We start from the raw sequence: 17,863 nt of genomic DNA on the forward strand, positions 1-17,863 counted from the left end.
CTGGTTGCATCCCCCTCCTGGTTCTCAAGTTACAACGGGCATTGTCCTTCGCTCACATGCAGGCAGCCTGAGCAGCCTCACCTGCCCCCGCGGGTCTCAGCCAAAGTCACACACCCTTATTCCCACCACCTTGGCATTGGTGCAGCACACAGGGAAATGGAGGCATGCACAATATTCATGCAAAACAATAAAACTCATATAGGTTCAACAGTAAGGCTCACATACGACATAACAAGGGAAAATCCCCACTTTGTCACAAGGCACCAGCTGGGTCTTCCCCAGTCCTGCCCCTTGCCCCATAGTGATTTACCTCTCTGCCGGCTGCCCCTGCACTCGAAACATACTGCTGGGGTGGGTTACATGACCACTCTTGTGGCTTCCGTTTGCTTCCCTGTCAGAAATTCATTCTTCTGGGGGGAGGTAAAGAAATCTTCTGGGAACATAAATTCTGTGCATGCACAGTGGCGCAGAATTCACCCAGGAGTACTCTGTGGGTCACACACAGGAAGGTGAGCTCTGTGTTCACAGAGATCTCGAGTACAACTTGCAAACTCTGCCAGAAGAAATAAGAATCACTTGCCGTTCCATATTCCGAGCTAAATGAAGAGCCTACCTCTTGGCTTCCCCACAGCAGCCACTTCATTCTCAGGGATTCATTAAAAGCCACCAAAACCCCTTTACCTGCTTCTCTATGGCCAGGAAGGACAAGAGAGAGTTGGGCATTCAGAGTAACGTTTTCAAAAGCACATATATGACTTACCTGCCTACATCACATTTTCCAAAGAGATTCTCTCAATGGGACAAGGTGCCTAAATGCCTTTAGTGGCTCCTAAGGCCAAATTCTCAAAGATATGTAGGTGCCGAACTCCCATTGAAATCAAAGCCCCTTTTGAATATAGGACGTAAGCACCTCAGTGCTTTTGAAAATGTTACCCTCAGAGCCTAGGGTGATGAAGCCCACACAAGTATCTAGGTAGGTAGATTGATACTGTGTCTCTGATGTGAATGTTAAAAGACACCCAGGGAGTTAGTGGACATGAAACTAGACATGAGCATGATGCAGAATATCTGCAAAATGTGTATACAGCTTTGGCCTGCAGGGAGCAGGGGGTAAATTACTTCTCCATGCCACTCAGGCGAGTCTGCAGCTGCAGTGTTGCACTCACTTCTGAGCCCTTCATTACCAGAAATGTGTAGACTAATTAGAGGGAGCTCAAGGAAGAGCAATACAGATGATTAAGGACTGGCCGAGGAGGAAAGGCTACCGTATAAATTAAATACACCCAGACTGACAAAACGACACCTGAGCGAGAGCGGAGCCCAACTGTGGCAATGTTGATGTGGTCAGTTCTGTTTTACTTGGGAGATCCCTGCCTTACCTGCTCCTCCTTCATCCACGAAAATGCACAGCTCCAAATTCACAGACAGTGTTTTTGGGCTTCCTAGAGTTGGCAGTAGGGGAGACTTGTTCTGGTTGACTTCATTCTCTTACCACCAAGAAAAGTTGGGCCAAAGGCCTGGGTTTCCCACTCTTTCCCCTCTTTGGGCAGAAGCAGAGGGGTGGGGGAGATGGTCTGGTCCAGCCAGAGCACAGCAAAGTCAATGTTTCTTTCCTGTGACATGCTCTTCAGACAGCCCAAGACGGAAAGGCCAAGTGAAATGAAGAGGTGATGTCCAGCCCTGCCTGGAAAAGCACTTTAGAGGGAGACCCTTGCTCAGCTGCTGTTTTATGGTTTGCACTCTCCAGGGCTTAGAAGGGTCTATAAGAATCTGGACAGTGCCATTTCTTTGCTCTGTTGATTCTGTCCTTCTTTTAGGATTAGATTCCAAATATCAGTAATTGCCAGTGAAGCAACATGAGTCTCTCTGCTTGACTTCCTCACTTGTGTATCAGCCCCCATTCAACCCCCCTGTTCCCCGTCTTCTGACTGCCCCGACCCCTGACCACCCCCCAACTCCCCTGCCCTCTATCCAACCTCCACCCCCGGCTCCCTGCCCCCTTACCGCGCTGCCCCATCCCTCTTCTGACACACACAGCTGTGGCCCAGAGATGAAAATACTCTTTGACTGGCCATGAATCAGTGATCCTTTTTAATAATAATTATCTTTGAGAAAGGGCATTTTTATTATGCTCTCCCACAGTGCTGTCCAAGCAACCTCCTTTCCCTCATGTCTGCCTGCAACGGAGAAGACGAGCCTGTAGCCAGCTACAGCAATTCATCTCCCTGGCTCTCCATGCTGTTCCTTAGGCAACCCAACCCGCACTTCTCATTCCCTCTGTTCCCTGAACATAAGTCCATCTAGCCCAGTATCCCATTTTCCGACAGTGGCCAATGCCAAAGCCAGGTGCCCCAGAGGAATTGAACAGAACAGGTAATCATCAAGTGATCCATTCCCGGTCGCCCATTCCCCGCTTTTGGCAAACAGAGGCTAGGGACACCCTGGATGCAAGTAGGACTCTAGCTCCCTGACCCCAAAGAATCATAGAATATCAGGGTTGGAAGGGACCTCAGGAGGTCAGCTAGTCCAACCCCCTGCTCAAAGCAGGACCTAATTCCCAACTCAATCATCCCATCCAGGGCTTTGTCAAGCTTGACCTTAAAAACCTCGAAGGCGATTCCACCACCTTCCTAGGTAACCCATTCCAGTGCTTCACCACCCTCCTAGTGAAAAAGTTTTTCCTAATATCCAACCTAAACCTCCCCCACTGCAACTTGAGACCATTACTCCTTGTTCTGTCATCTGCTACCACTGAGAACAGTCTAGAGCCATCCTCTTTGGAATCCCCTTTCAGGTAGTTGAAAGCAGCTATCAAATCCCCCCTCATTCTTCTGCAGTCTAAATAATCCCAGTTCCCTCAGCCTCTCCTCATAAGTCATGTGCTACGGGCCCCTCATCATTTTTGTTGTCCTCTGCTGGACTCTTTCCAATTTTTCCACATCCTTCTTGTAGTGTGTGGCCGAAAACTGGACACAGTACTCCAGATGAGGCCTCACCAATGTCGATTAGAGGGGAACAATCACGTCCCTCGATCTGCTGGCAGTGCTCCTACTTATACAGCCCAAAATGCCATTAGCTTTCTTGGCAACAAGGGCACACTGTTGACTCCTATCCAGCTTCTCATCCACTGTAACCCCAGGTCCTTTTCTGCAGAACTGCTGCCGAGCCATTTGGTCCCTAGTCTGTAGTGGTGCGTGGGATTCTTCCGTCCTAATTGCAGGACTCTGCACTTGTCCTTGTTGAACCTCATCAGATTTCTTTTGGCGCAATCCTCTAATTCGTCTAGGTCCCTCTGTATCCTATCCCTACCCTCCAGCGTATCTACCACTCCTCCCAGTTTAGTGTCATCTGCAGACTTGCTGAGGGTGCTATGCATGCCATCCTCCAGATCTTTAATGAAGATATTGAACAAAACTGGCCCCAGGACCGACCCTTGGGGCACTTTGCTTGATACCGGCTGCCAACTAGACATGGAGTCATTGATCTCTACCTGTTGAGCCTGTCGATCTAGCCAGCTTTCTATCCACCTTATAGTCCATTCATCCAGCCCATACTTCTTTAACTTGGTGGCAAGAATACTGTGGGAGACCATGTCAAAAGCTTTGCTAAAGTCAAGGAATAACATGTCCACTGCTTTCCCCTCATCCACAGAGCCAGTTATCTCATCATAGAAGGCAATTAGGTTAGTCAGGCATGACTTGCCCTTGGTGAATCCATGCTGACTGTTCCTGATCACTTTCTTCTCCTCTAAGTGCTTCAGAGGACTTGAGGACCCGCTCCATGATTTTTCCAGGGACTGAGGTGAGGCTGACCGGCCAGTAGTTCCCTGGATCCTCCTTCTTCCCTTTTTTAAAGATAGACACTACATTAGCCTTTTTCCAGTCATCCGTGACCTCGCCCGATCACCATGAGTTTTCAAAGATAATGGCCAATGGCTCTGCAATCACATCCGCCAACTCCTTTAGCACCCTCAGATGCAGTGCATCCGGCCCCATGGACTTGTGCTCATCCAGCTTTTCTAAATAGTCCCGAACCACTTCTTTCTCCACAGAGGGCTGGTCACCTCCTCCCCATACTGTGCTGCCCAGTGCAGTAGTCTGGGAGCTGACCTTGTTCGCGAAGACAGAGGCAAAAAAAGCATTGAGTACATTAGCTTTTTCCACATCCTCTGTCACTAGGTTGCCTCCCTCATTCAGTAAGGGGCCCACACTTTCCCTGATGTGGAATCACAGAATCCATGGGTCATAGATTAAGATGAACAGAGCAGTTCACACTTCTCAAAGCTTCTGTTTCAGGCTCTCTGCAGACTCAGGCAGACAACATGGTAGGGGCTTACCCTCGGTTTATGCTTTCAGTGTTCTCTCCATAGCACAATAAATGTGTTTTTAAAATATGAAATCAGATTCTGGAACACAGTTTTGAATCAAGAGGTGAATTCTGGAGCAAATTAATGGTGTTAATGGTTCAGTTAAATGACAGGGGGTAGCATGATATTTATAAGAATTTACCTTTATCTGCAGGAGTCACATGTTTGTGTAGTTTCTTTTTTCTTTGTTTATCTTTAATTTCCTAGGGTGTTTTTAAATGCAAAACATTAATGGTAAAAATTTCAAAAGTACCTAAGTGATTTAGCAGCCTAAGTCACATCTTCAGAAGTGATTTAGGCATTTGAGTCGAAGGCTTTGTCTACAGTAGCACTATAGTCAATGAAACTTTTGTCCGTCTGGTGTGAAAAAAATACTCCCCTAACTGGCAAAAGTTTCACCAACCGCAGCGCAGGTGTGGACAGCGCGATGTCAGCGGGAGACGCTCTCCTGCCAATATATCTACTGCTGCTCATTCGAGGTGACTTAATTATGCCGGCGGGAGAGCTCTCTCCTGTCTGCATAGAGCGGCTACACAGGAGACCTTAGAGCAGCACCGCTGCAGTGGTACACCTGTCCCACTGTAATGTCTTTAGTGTAGACATAGCCTAAGTCTCGTTGGCTTTCAATTGCCAGTGAACAAACAACTCAAATATTCAGAAGCCCCAGCTCAGGAGCCTAGCATTGTTTCCATAAGAGCAGTTGAGATGCCGTAAGGAAGTCCAAGGAACATAATTAATGTGTGGGATGCTGGGAGCTAAGGGACAGAGTCCTGAGAGCATGTAAGTGAATGTCAAGGCTCATTGTTACTTGCTGTGCATTACCAAGCCAGTCTTCGTTTACCTGCATGAATTGTCCTGAAACAATATACTTGAGGTCCACCCAATTCAAATGACTTCCCTGTGAAATCGCAGGGTCATTTAGCTGGTTTGTTGCACAGCTGTGAGTCAGTGCCTCATGTAAGTGGGTGCGGTATCTGCCATTCCTGCTTAACTGAAAGGCGGGGCTTCCTGGTTTGCTTATCATGCCTCATCTTGTCAGTCTCCTGTGCAGGTGTCACTTTAGCTCCTCCTGAGCCAACCTTTTTTGTGGTGCAGCCAGGAGTTTGCTGGGTGTGGGCTGACAAAGGTTGGGGTTGGTTATTGCAGAACCCCAAGGAGCCCCCCTGAAAGAGCTTCAACAGGTTCTTGATCGATTTGCTAAAACCCACAGGGTCTTGCTTTAAAACAAAACTCTAGAATAAGGATTTCTTGAAATGCAACAGCAGCAAGTCAGAGCCACTGGTGCAGAGACATGCAAGGAGCCTTCTTGATTTGATCAAATAGTCCGTTTTCATCTGTCGCAACTGAACAATGGTATCAGTGCAGTGGAGTCCTGCAGGGATGCTGTAAAGTAAACTACCCAAAGCTTCAATTCCAGGAGAGTTTCAAATGGCTGACAGCTTCCTTCTAATCTTTTGGAACCAGCAATGTTAACCCCTTATGTCCCTCTGCTGGCTGCCTTAAGCAATGCTGCTTATTAGTGCTCTTTGCTTTCTGGTGAATGCTTTTCTGTAGCAGCCACTGAGCCTCCAGTTGTCTCCTATGCAATTGGGCTCACACAGGATGAAGAGTCAGCACTTGTATAACACTGCAGGCTTGCATGGTGGTGAGGCCCTGCCCTAAGTTGCTTACAGTCCAAACTCAGATGAAGACTCAGTCGCCTGCTTCTGCACAGCTGGTGTCAGCAGTGGGTTTAGCACCAGCAGCCTGACCCATCTTCCATTCCAGTCAATGGGAGCCTTTCCATTGATTTCAAGGGGAACTTTGTTGGGCCTCAGTTCAGCTGCACACATTTTAGCTGCAAGTGCAGACTAGGACAGACTGTGTTCAGCACCACTGTGGAAAACCATGGTTAAGGTCTGCTGGGAGAAAATCCCTGCCACAGCTTGCTGAAATGGTGCTGTACCCCATTTGTCTGGGTCTACACTCGAAGCTAAGCACATACAGATGAGCCAGCCAGCGCTGAGCCCTTCTTAGTATTGGGCGATATTGCTGGCATAGGCCAGGCCAACAAAAGGTCACAGAGGGTATTTTACATTTGGGGACAATGTATACCTTCAGATCAGCGGCACTGCTATGGGTACCCGCATGGCCCCACAGTATGCCAACATTTTTATGGCTGATTTAGAACAACGCTTCCTCCGCTCTCGTCCCCTAACGCCCCTACTCTACTTGCGCTATATTGATGACATCTTCATCATCTGGACCCATGGAAAAGAAGCCCTTGAGGAATTCCACCATGATTTCAACAATTTCCATCCCACCATCAACCTCAGCCTGGTCCAGTCCACACAAGAGATCCACTTCCTGGACACTACAGTGCTAATAAACAATGGTCACATAAACACCACCCTATACCGGAAACCTACTGACCGCTATTCCTACCTACATGCCTCCAGCTTTCACCCTGACCACACCACACGATCCATCGTCTACAGCCAAGCTCTGCGATACAACCGCATTTGCTCCAATCCCTCAGACAGAGACAAACACCTACAAGATCTCTATCAAGCATTCTTACAACTACAATACCCACCTGCGGAAGTGAAGAAACAGATTGATAGAGCCAGAAGAGTTCCCAGAAGTCACCTACTACAGGACAGGCCTAACAAAGAAAATAACAGAACGCCACTAGCTGTCACCTTCAGCCCCCAACTAAAACCCCTCCAACGCATTATTAAGGATCTACAACCTATCCTGAAGGATGACCCAACACTCTCACAAATCTTGGGAGACAGGCCAGTCCTTGCCTACAGACAACCCCCCAACCTGAAGCGAATACTCACCAACAACCACATACCACACAACAGAACCACTAACCCAGGAACCTATCCTTGCAACAAAGCCCGTTGCCAACTGTGCCCACATATCTATTCAGGGGACACCATCACAGGGCCTAATAACATCAGCCACACTATCAGAGGCTCGTTCACCTGCACATCCACCAATGTGATATATGCCATCATGTGCCAGCAATGCCCCTCTGCCATGTACATTGGTCAAACTGGACAGTCTCTACGTAAAAGAATAAATGGACACAAATCAGATGTCAAGAATTATAACATTCATAAACCAGTCGGAGAACACTTCAATCTCTCTGGTCACGCAATCAGAGACATGAAGGTCGCTATCTTACAACAAAAAAACTTCAAATCCAGAGTCCAGCGAGAAACTGCTGAATTGGAATTCATTTGCAAATTGGATACTATTAATTTAGGCTTAAATAGAGACTGGGAGTGGCTAAGTCATTATGCAAGGTAGCCTATTTCCCCTTGTTTTTTCCTCCCCCCCCCCCCCCCCCGACGTTCTGATTAAACTTGGATTTATGCTGGATGTGGCCCACCTTGATTGTCATGCACAGTGTGGGGAGAGTGGTCAGTTTGGATGAGCTATTGCCACCAGGAGAGTGAGTTTGTGTGTGGGGGGGAGGGGGTGAGAAAACCTGGATTTGTGCTGGAAATGGCCCACCTTGATTATCATGCACATTGTAGGGGGAGTGGTCACTTCGGATGAGCTATTACCAGCAGGAGAGTGAGTTTGTGTGAGTATGGGGGTGGGGGAGTGAGAAAACCGGGATTTGTGCTGGAAATGGCCCACTTTGATTTTCATGCAGGTTGTAAGGAGAGTGGTCACTTTGGATAGGCTATTACCAGCAGGAGAGTGAGTTTGTGTGTGTGGTTTTTGGAGGGGGGTGAGGGGGTGAGAGAACCTGGATTTGTGCAGGAAATGGCCCACCTTGTTTATCATACGCATTGTGAAGACAGTGGTCACTTTGGATGGGCTATTACCAGCAAGAGAGTGAGTTTGTTTGTGGGAGGGCGGAGGGTGAGAAAACCTGGATTTGTGCTGGAAATGGCCCAACTTGATGATCACTTTAGATAAGCTATTACCAGCAGGAGAGTGGGGTGGGAGGAGGTATTGTTTCATGGTGTCTGTGTACATAATGTCTTCTGCGATTTCCACAGTATGCATCCGATGAAGTGAGCTGTAGCTCACGAAAGCTCATGCTCAAATAAATTGGTTAATCTCTAAGGTGCCACAAGTCCTCCTTTTCTTTTTGCTAATAAAGTTTGTGGATGACACGAAGCTGGGAGGTATTGCCAATACAGAGAGGGACCGGGATATCACACAGGAAGATCTGGATGACCTTGTAAACTGGAGTAATAGTAATAGGATGAAATTTAATAGTGAGAAGTGCAAGGTCATGCATTTAGGGATTAATAACAAGAATTTCTGTTATAAACTGGGGACGCATCACTTGGAAGTAACGGAGGAGGAGAAGGACCTTGGAGTATTGGTTGATCACAGGATGACTATGAGCCGCCAATATGATATGGCCGTGGAAAAAAGCTAATGCGGTCTTGGGATGCATCAGGCGAGGTATTTCCAGTAGAGATAAGGAGGTGTTAGTACCCTTATACAAGGCACTGGCGAGACCTCATCTGGAATATTGTGTGCAGTTCTGGTCTCCCATGTTAAAGAAGGATGAATTCAAACTGGAACAGGTACAGAGAAGGGCTACGAGGGTGATCCAAGGAATGGAAAACCTGTCTTATGAAAGGAGACTCAGAGTTGGCTTGTTTAACCTAACCAAAAGAAGTCTTAGGGGAGATATGATTGCTCTCTATAAATATATCAGAGGGATAAATACCAGGGAGGGAGAGGAATTATTTAAGCTCAGTACCAATGTGGACACAAGAACAAATGGATATAAACTGGCCATCAGAAAGTTTAGACTTGAAATTAGATGAAGGTTTCTAACCATCAGAGGAGTGGTCAAGGGAAGCAGTGGGGACACAAGACATATCTGACTTCAAGACTAAGCTTGATAAGTTTATGGAGGGGATGGTGTGATGGGATAGCCTAATTTTGGCAATTAATTGATCTTTGACTATTAGCAGTAAATATGCCCAATGGCCTGTGATGGGACTCTAGGTAGGGTGGGATCTGAGTTACTACAGAGAATTCATTCCTAGGTGTCTGACTGGTGAGTCTTGCCCACATGCTCAGGGTTTAGCTGATTGCCATATTTGGGGTCGGGAAGGAATTTTCCTCCAGGGCAGATTGGCAGAGGCTCTGGGGGTTTTTCGCCTTCCTCTGCAGCATGGGTCATGGGTCATGTGCTGGAGGATTCTCTGCACCTTGAAGTCTTTAAACCACGAGTTGAGGACTTCAGTAGCTCAGACATAGGTCAGGGGTTGTTACAGGAGTGGGTGGGTGAGATTCTGTGGCCTGCGTTGTGCAAGTCTGACTAGACAATCATAATGGTCCCTTCTGACCTTAAAGTCTATGATTCTATGTAAGATGGGGTGGGAGGACAATGACATACAAAGAAGGGGTTCTTCCCCTTGGGGGTGCATTTTCCTATGCAGAGTGGGGGTCAGAAGGTTGCTTCTTGGATTTCTGGTTATTAGATGTTTCTGTGTTTGAAAGACGAATGGCATATCTTTCATTGGTGGATTAACAATTATAATGAGTTCCTGCAAAAGAAGAATTATAATTGTGTTTATGCCCCTTTTTTATGGTGAATAAAGTCCAGTCAGAACTTATGGCAGTGCTAGTTTTGTTTGTCTCCTTGTTTTTACCTTAGCAGTATCAAGAATGGCACGATGAGTCATGTTAAGTCTTTTCTAGGTTTGTGGGAGGACTTGCTGGGAGTCTCAGAGACGTGGCCAGCAAACTCTCTAAGCCTTTACGTGAAGTGGTGATGTTGAATTTTAACAGATGTATTTTCTCCTAAGTGTGTGCAGGCATTTGAGTTAAATATGCATAAAACAAATGGAAACAAGTTTTGAAAAAGACAGATTAAAAATTCCTTCCCATCTCAATTAATCATGTTTTTTTCCCCCTAAGGACTGTCATGTCATTAACCAGCAGCTCTCCAGTGGCCTATCAAGCTTTCCAAGATAGACAAGAGCTGGATTTCTAATGTTAAAAGAAAGCAGTTAAGAACACTTCAAAAATCCTTTTGGGCCTCATTTTTGTGTCATAAGCAACACAGGGTACTGAGCGGCAGCATTCGGAATGAACTTGGGGAGTGGGGGGTGTGAGATCAGAGAACAGGAGGTACAGGCAGTCCTTGACTTTCCGATGTTCAACTTACAACTTCTGAATTGACACCCTGCTTCGACTTACGACAATTGGTTTCAACTTTACGACGCTTGGTCCCACAATGGAGTGGATTGCAGTTCCGTGTTACGATGTTTCAACTTATAACGCAGTTTTCAGGAACCTATTGTGCCGTAAGTCCGAGGACTGCCCGTATACAGTACTGAAGCCAAGAATAGATAAAGAGTTGACCATCGTATGCTCTTTACTTGCGTTTGGTAGAAAGTGGTGGATTAGTGCTTGGACATGAGTAAAATTAGCTCAGTGCTCTTCAGTTGTGGGGAGGGAAGTAGCCTTCCAAATAGAAACTGCTCAGCTTTGTGATTTCCTTTAAATGTGTTGGCATAGTTCCCTGTTGCGTTCAAAAGACACTCATTGTAGGGTGGAGATACTAGGTTTAATCAGTAAACAATATTTGTAGGCTTTGCACATGTTAAATAACAGGACACCTGCTCAGAGAGAGAAGAGGACAGAGGCAAAACTCTGGTAATGTGTTCCCAGGTTATGAGTTGAGAGCTGTGCAGTCAGGGCTGTGAAAGCAGAGTGGGTAGTGGGAGCTTCTCTCTGCGTGGCTAGGAGAGTAATGATCTCTTTCCTTTTCTGGGCTGCAGGGTTAACTCCATTTTGCCAAAGCCTTGGAAATATCCCTTGTGAATGCAGAATCTGCAAGTGTGAACCTGGCATCTATTCTTCAGAGCCTGCCTCAGGAATGGCAGCAAAGTATTTACATTTATCGCATTTAAATTTCAGGGATTATTCTTTATTTCCAGGATTGTCCACGTTCTCTTTATACTGTTCGGCTCATATAGAACATCACCCAAGTCATGGTGGTCACTTCTGGGAGAGGCAGCATGGTCTTGTTGATTGGAATATGGGCTGGGAGTCCTTTCCAAGCTCTGTCATTGGCTCACTGTTACTTTGGATGAGTCACTGCACCTTTCTGTGCCTCAGTTTCCCCCTCTATAAGATGACTTAGACTCCTTTGGAAAGCCCCATGAGTTGAAAGGAGTTGTGTAAGTACAAAATATTATGTACAGCAGGCAGCATTCCGGTAGTCTACTTTTCCCCAGACTCTATACCCTAACTGTTCAGAGCCTATACCTTTGGCCAGTGTAGTGTGCATATGCTTATGAAACGAGGGTGTGTGAAACTGGATGCAGTGGTCCAGGTGGATGAGCCTCATGGCCTTCTCCAGAGGTATAATAATCTTGTTTATAACACCCCTTTTGATTTAGCCAAGGATCCAGTTATCAACAAAGAATGCATTGCCACTCACAAGATACTGCTACCATAAATCACTATTTTCTTGTATTCATCCAGGCAATCCAGTTCGTCCTCCAGCAACAGGTTACAGTGCTCTCACCCAGCTGAATGTTGCTGAGAGGTGAACAAAGGAGACAGCAAGTGGCACAGGCCAGGCAAAAATGTCAATGATGGTTGCAGTGGCAGCCTCTGACACTCAGGAGAGCCTGGACTGGTGGAGATGGCTGTCATAGGCCATAGGGAGGGACTGGTGGTAGCAAAATCTGCTGCCTCTGGTGTTCATGAAAATGTCAAAGAGGCTGATGTTACTCCCACCCCAGGTTGTGAGGGCCTGGGGGAGAGGCTGCTGGTGGCCTCTACATGGTGATTCAGCCACATGCAGGAGCTTTTAGGGCATAAATGTCCTGATGAGAAGCTCAAGAAAGACAATAATGAATAACAAAACAGGACATCTTTGCATAGCATCAAAGAAGAAGGGCTCCTCATTTTTGCGTCCTGTTCCGTTTTTGGTCAGCTCAACTTAAAGATAAAACTGAGTTGGAAATGGTCCAGAGAAGGGCATCAGAGATAGTTCTACAGCTGGGTAGAGCTGGCAGTTCCCACAATATGATCTTTGATTACAAAAGCTAGGCTGCAATTGTCCACGAAGGGGTTTCTTGCACCTTCCTCTTTTGCTGGCCACTGTCAGGAACAGGACACTGTGGTCCCTGAATGGTGAATTTTTATGCAGCTTAGTAATGACATTGTTAGATATCAGCTGGCCTTTGCTTAAAAAAATAAAACAAATAAAAATGAATACCCTTGGGAAATTAAATTAAATTAAAACCTGCTATTGCTCCCTGAAGGTTGAACTGTAAAACCCTCCAAAACCAAGAATTGCAACAACTAGATTTGAATGTAATCTTAACTTCCCCCTTATGCATACATGATACAGTACGGTTTTTAATTACTAGAACACAGGTTCTTATGCACAGGTATTCAAAGGGTGCAGGTAAAAATGTGAAATAGTCTGGTTTCAGAGTGTTGCCAACTATGCCTACATATGAGCAGAGTTAAGGCTGAGAAGTCAGCTAGGGTTTTACATTTCTGGGTTTCGTACATTTAACTATATAACCTTAGTGTTGCATTAAACTAGGGGTACTGGGAGGGGTACTTTTGCATTTAATTGATAGTTTGCCTGCTTTGCTTCCTGAGATTTGAGTAACAGCCTGACTTTGCACTAGTGAGTTTAGTGAGGGAGAAAACTGCTCACCCTCCTTTTCCAGGTGAAGAGGCCTATTATGTGCCTGATGCCTTTCTTCAAAGACTGCCAAAAGCCCCTAAAAATCATTCCCAAAGAGAGGACAGAGAACTAAATGCCAAAGTACCGGGTCCCAATGTGAGTAATAATCCCCCCTCCTTGAGGACATGGGGAGGCTGAGGCTTAATATATGAAAAGTGCCATTACCTCTTCTGATGAAAGTTGCCGTCATTGCTGAGGGTACAAACTCTTGGTGGCACAAGCACTTACACACAGTTTATTCCCCCCTGCCCCCATGCTTTTATATCCACTAAGTGGATAAAACACAAAATGTGCTTGTGGCTGCTAACGGGGTGTGAAAGAGCCAAGAGGAAATGTGTGACAATCTAGTTAGAGCCAAGCATGTTTCTCTCTTGGAATGGCATAGGGTCCTCAGAGAGACTGTGCACCACAGCAACAATCAAACCTTGCAATAACGCGCCCCGCGATCATGCGAATTCGGATATAACGCAATCATAAATTGGCTCCCCTTTAAGGCCGTAATACTGTTCACGTTTTGCCGGAATACTTTTTTTACGACCTTTATAAATAAACCGCGTTCTTCCGGTCTTGTAGGATAAAGTGACTCGTGGCCATTGCAGGCCCATTGCATTTAGTTCTTGGGTTGTACATGTGTATGGTGTTTGCCTATGAACTTGTTATTAATTTCCTATATTTTAAAAAATATTTTACCGTTATGGATTCGCCAGTTCGCAAACGCAAGTCGTTTTCTGCCCAAGAGAAATTGTACGCCCTGGATCAATGAAAGAAGGGCAAATAACAAACTCAGCTTGCTAGAGATCTAGGAATTAGCGAGTCCACTCTGCGAGGGTGGAAAAAAGAAGAAGAAAAGCTCCGTAGCCTGCCCTGCATTCTTGAAGAGGAAACTGGTTTACAGTGTAAAAAGGTCAAGTTTGCTAATGACAAAAGCCTAGATTCATCCTTGTACCAATGGTTTGTCCAGGCTCGCTCAGAAGGAGTTCCCATTTCTGGCCCTATTCTGAAAGCTCAAGCACGGAAATTTGATCATCTTATTAATGGAAATGAATCCAAATTCAAGGCGAGTAACAGCTGGCTGGACAGATTCAAGAAAAGGCACACTATAAGCCAAGTTCTTGTGTCTGGGGAAATACGCTCAGCTGATAAAGAGGCTGCCGATTCCTACCCAATTGAGCTTAAAAAGTTGCTGGAGGAAGGTTGCTACACAGCCAATCAAGTTTACAACTGCAACAAGACTGGTTTATGCTTCAAAACGTTACCCGATCGCACCCTCGCAACCAGGACTGATAGTCATAGAATCTCAGGGTTTGAAGGGACCTCAGGAGATCATCTAGAGAAGTCTTTAAACAGAGGAAGGACTGAGTCACTCTCTTATTTTGCATCAACAAGTCTGGCAGCCACAAAATCAGACCTCTGAGGATCGGAAAAGTGAGGTCTCACAGATGTTTTCATCACGTTAATATGAAGGCCCTTCCCTTTTAATACACCAACGGCAAGAATGCATGGATGAATAGCTACATATCTGAAGACTGGTTCCATAAAATTTCACGTTTGGGCTCATTTGCAAAAACTCAAGCAGGAGCAAAAAGCCCTCCTCCTGCTGGATAATTGCCCTGCCTGCCCCCCAGCGGAAAATCTTGTCAGTCATGACGGCAAGATTAAAGTCTCTTATCTCCCGAAGAACACTACATTAGAAATCCAGCCACTGGACCAAGGCATCATATCGGTATTTAAGCAAAACTATCGTGGCAAAATGATCAAGAGGATGGTAGTGGATAACAACTCCTATGTCGACACATCACTGGCGTCACTCAACTTGAAAGAAGTCTGTCACCTCGGCGGGAAAGCCTGGGATGCTATCTCTGCACGTTGCATTGAACGATGCTGGATAAAGGGTCTTGGTCCAGCTTTTCTATCATCTACACATGATGATGGTAACGACAAGCCTGAATTTACAAGATTCATTGAAGACGACTTATGTTTAGCCGAAGAAGCACTCAGAGAATATAAGCACAGTCATCATGATATCCTCAACTGGTTTTCAGCAGATGACATCTGCCCCATATACGAACGCATCTCAGATGACGAAATTGTTGCAAATGTCAGCGGGAAGAATGAAGCTGCACCACCAGAGCCCAAAACCAGTGGCGCTAATGACGATGACGATTATGGCACCTCAACTCCCCCACCAAAAGTGTCCGAGGCAGTAAAGCACCTAGAAGCCAGTTTGAGGTGGCTGGAAACTCAAGACATGGACAGCGTCAAAAGGCTCCAACTCAGAAGCATTCTTGACTTTGCTAGAAGCCAACAGTCTGCGGCAAATAAGCAGACCACACTAGATAGCTTTTTTTAAGAAGTGATGAAATTTAAAATTATGGAGTCATGCAACCAGATTGACTTTGCACTCTGCGCAATGATTAGTATAGTTGATTTCACATGTTTCTTTCATGTACATGTAATTAAATTACTAGTTTTGTGTTTAAAATATGCTAGGATAACTGTTTGTTTGTTTGTTTTACAAGACTTAAACTGACCGGCTTGAAATGGTAAATTTTTGTAACCCCACTATAAAGCGACCCCTCATTTATCGCGATCGAATTTTTTGGACCCCCAATTATTGCGTTATAGCAGGGTTTCACTTGTACTTCCATTTAAGCATAGAGGAGGAACTGCTATAACTAGGAAGAATAGCATGAAATAGGCTCCTAGTGGGACTCTGTTTGAGACCACCAAATCAGAGTAGAGAATTGGACATGCAGCTCCTGAAGCATCTATAATGGGTAGAAAGAAATACTGTTGTTTTGGGGGACTTCAGTCTGGGGATATATGCAGGAGGTCTCAAGCAGCCATTAGTAAAACATCCTTAAAGTATCTGAAAGTATAGATCAGCAGTTCTCAACCAGGGCTCCACAGCCCCCTGAGGGGGCTGCAAGCTAGTTTCAGGGGGCTGCGGCGCCCTCTGGCTGTAGAGCGGTGCCTTAAGCCCTAGTGCCTCCAGGGACTGAAACCAGGAGCAGAGCCGTGGGGAGCCCCGTGCTCTGGTGCTCCCTCCTGGGTATAAAGCCCTAAGCCCCAGCACCTCCCAAGGAGTTAAAGTCAGAATGGAGCTGTGGGGCTGAAACCCCAAGCCACAGTACTCCCGCCAGGTCTAAAGCCCTGAGTCCTGGCAGCTCCTGTGGGGCTGGAGCTGCGAGGAGCCCTGGTTCTCCCCTGGGTGTAAAGTTCTGAGCCCTGGTGCCCCTGTGGGATTGAAACCGTGAGTTCTCCACCCACTCGGAGTCCTGAGCCCCCTTCACCCTATGGCTGAAGCCCCAGCCTCCCCACCTGATGGCTGAAGTCCAGAGCCCCAAGGCCCCCCCACCATGAGCTGAAGCCCTGGGCCCCACAGGGCTAAAGCCATCTACGGCCCCACTACACCCAGTTGCTGAAGCCAGGAGTCTCAAGGCCCCACTGCTGGGCCCTGGAGTTTTTATAGTATGTTGGGGGCAGGGGGCCTCTGAAGGAAAAAAGTTGAGGACCCCCATATAGATAACTGTTTCCTAGCACAGAGTATTATGTTTATCACTGGGTAGTTCTAGGTTATATCCCATTCTGACATGTAAAGATAAAATGTATCTCCAGTCTAAAAATTAATGATTGCCTAGATGTGCACGATTACAGCCTGATTTCGTTAGTTATATGTAAACAGGATCTGGTACTAACCAGCAATGTCTATGCTGGGTGCTTTACAAAGGCCAATTCCATAAAGCTGTAAATAATTATAAGCAAAATTTGTCTGTCAGGAAAAAATTAAATTGACAAATATAAATGGTAATTTATGATAGTTTAAAAACATATTACTAGATGCCCAAGAAACAAGATTCCCACATACAATTCTTTGGTTAAAACAACTATCCTGGTCTACAGCGGAAGTGAAAGCACCAATAAAAAATAAAAAACAGTATCTCACAAATGGGGAAAGGGGAGAAGATGACAGCAGCAAATATGTCAGAGGCTAAAAAATGCAGACAATCAATAAGGAAAGCTAAAAGGTTCAATGAAAAATCCATGGCCAGTAAGGGTGAAGGGTAATAAGAAGGAATTATTTAACTATAACAGGAATAAAATTAATCCTAACATTGGTATAGATCCATTTTTACAGTGGTTCTGGGCTGAATTCACAAGCGAACTCAGTCGTGGTGAGTCACAGCCCCCTCACACGCATGCACATTCTTTGACCGACCTTGTTTACTCTTAGATTCATAACCTTACATTTGACTGCATTAAAACACATTGTTTACTCTCCGCGTACTAGGCAATCCAGATAACTCTATATAACTGACTTCTCATTAAGAACGAGGAGTACTTGTGGCACCTTAGGGACTAACAAGTGTATTTGAGCATAAGCTTTCGTGGGCCAAACCCACTTCATGAGATGCATGCAGTGGAAAATACAGTAGGAAGATATATAGATAGATAGATCTATCTATCTAGATACACACAGAGAACATGAAAAATTGGGGGTTGCCTACCAACTCTAATGAGACTAATCGATTAAGGTGGGCTATTATCAGATGGAGAAAAAAAACTTTTGTAGTGATAATCAGGACGGCCCATTTCAAACAGTTGACAAGAAGGTGTGAGTAACAGTAGGGGAAAAATCAGCATGGGGGAAATAGTTTTTAGTTTGTGTAATGACCCATCCACTCCCAGTCTTTATTCAAGCCTAATTTAATGGTGTCCAGTTTGCAAATTAATTCCAGTTCTGCAGTTTCTCGTTGGAGTCTGTTTTTTGTTGAAGAATTGCAACTTTTAGGTCTGTAATTGAG

General features: G+C 45.6%; 1 protein-coding gene across 4 annotated transcripts in view; it reads left to right on the forward strand.

The window, feature by feature from the left end:
* LUZP1 (leucine zipper protein 1) overlaps positions 1-17,863 on the forward strand; it is a 71,758-nt gene that overhangs the window by 10,147 nt on the left and 43,748 nt on the right. The window lies entirely within an intron of this gene.

The sequence above is a fragment of the Chelonia mydas genome, chromosome 19 (genome assembly GCF_015237465.2).
Source record: "Chelonia mydas isolate rCheMyd1 chromosome 19, rCheMyd1.pri.v2, whole genome shotgun sequence".
Classification (NCBI taxonomy): Eukaryota; Metazoa; Chordata; order Testudines; family Cheloniidae; genus Chelonia; species Chelonia mydas.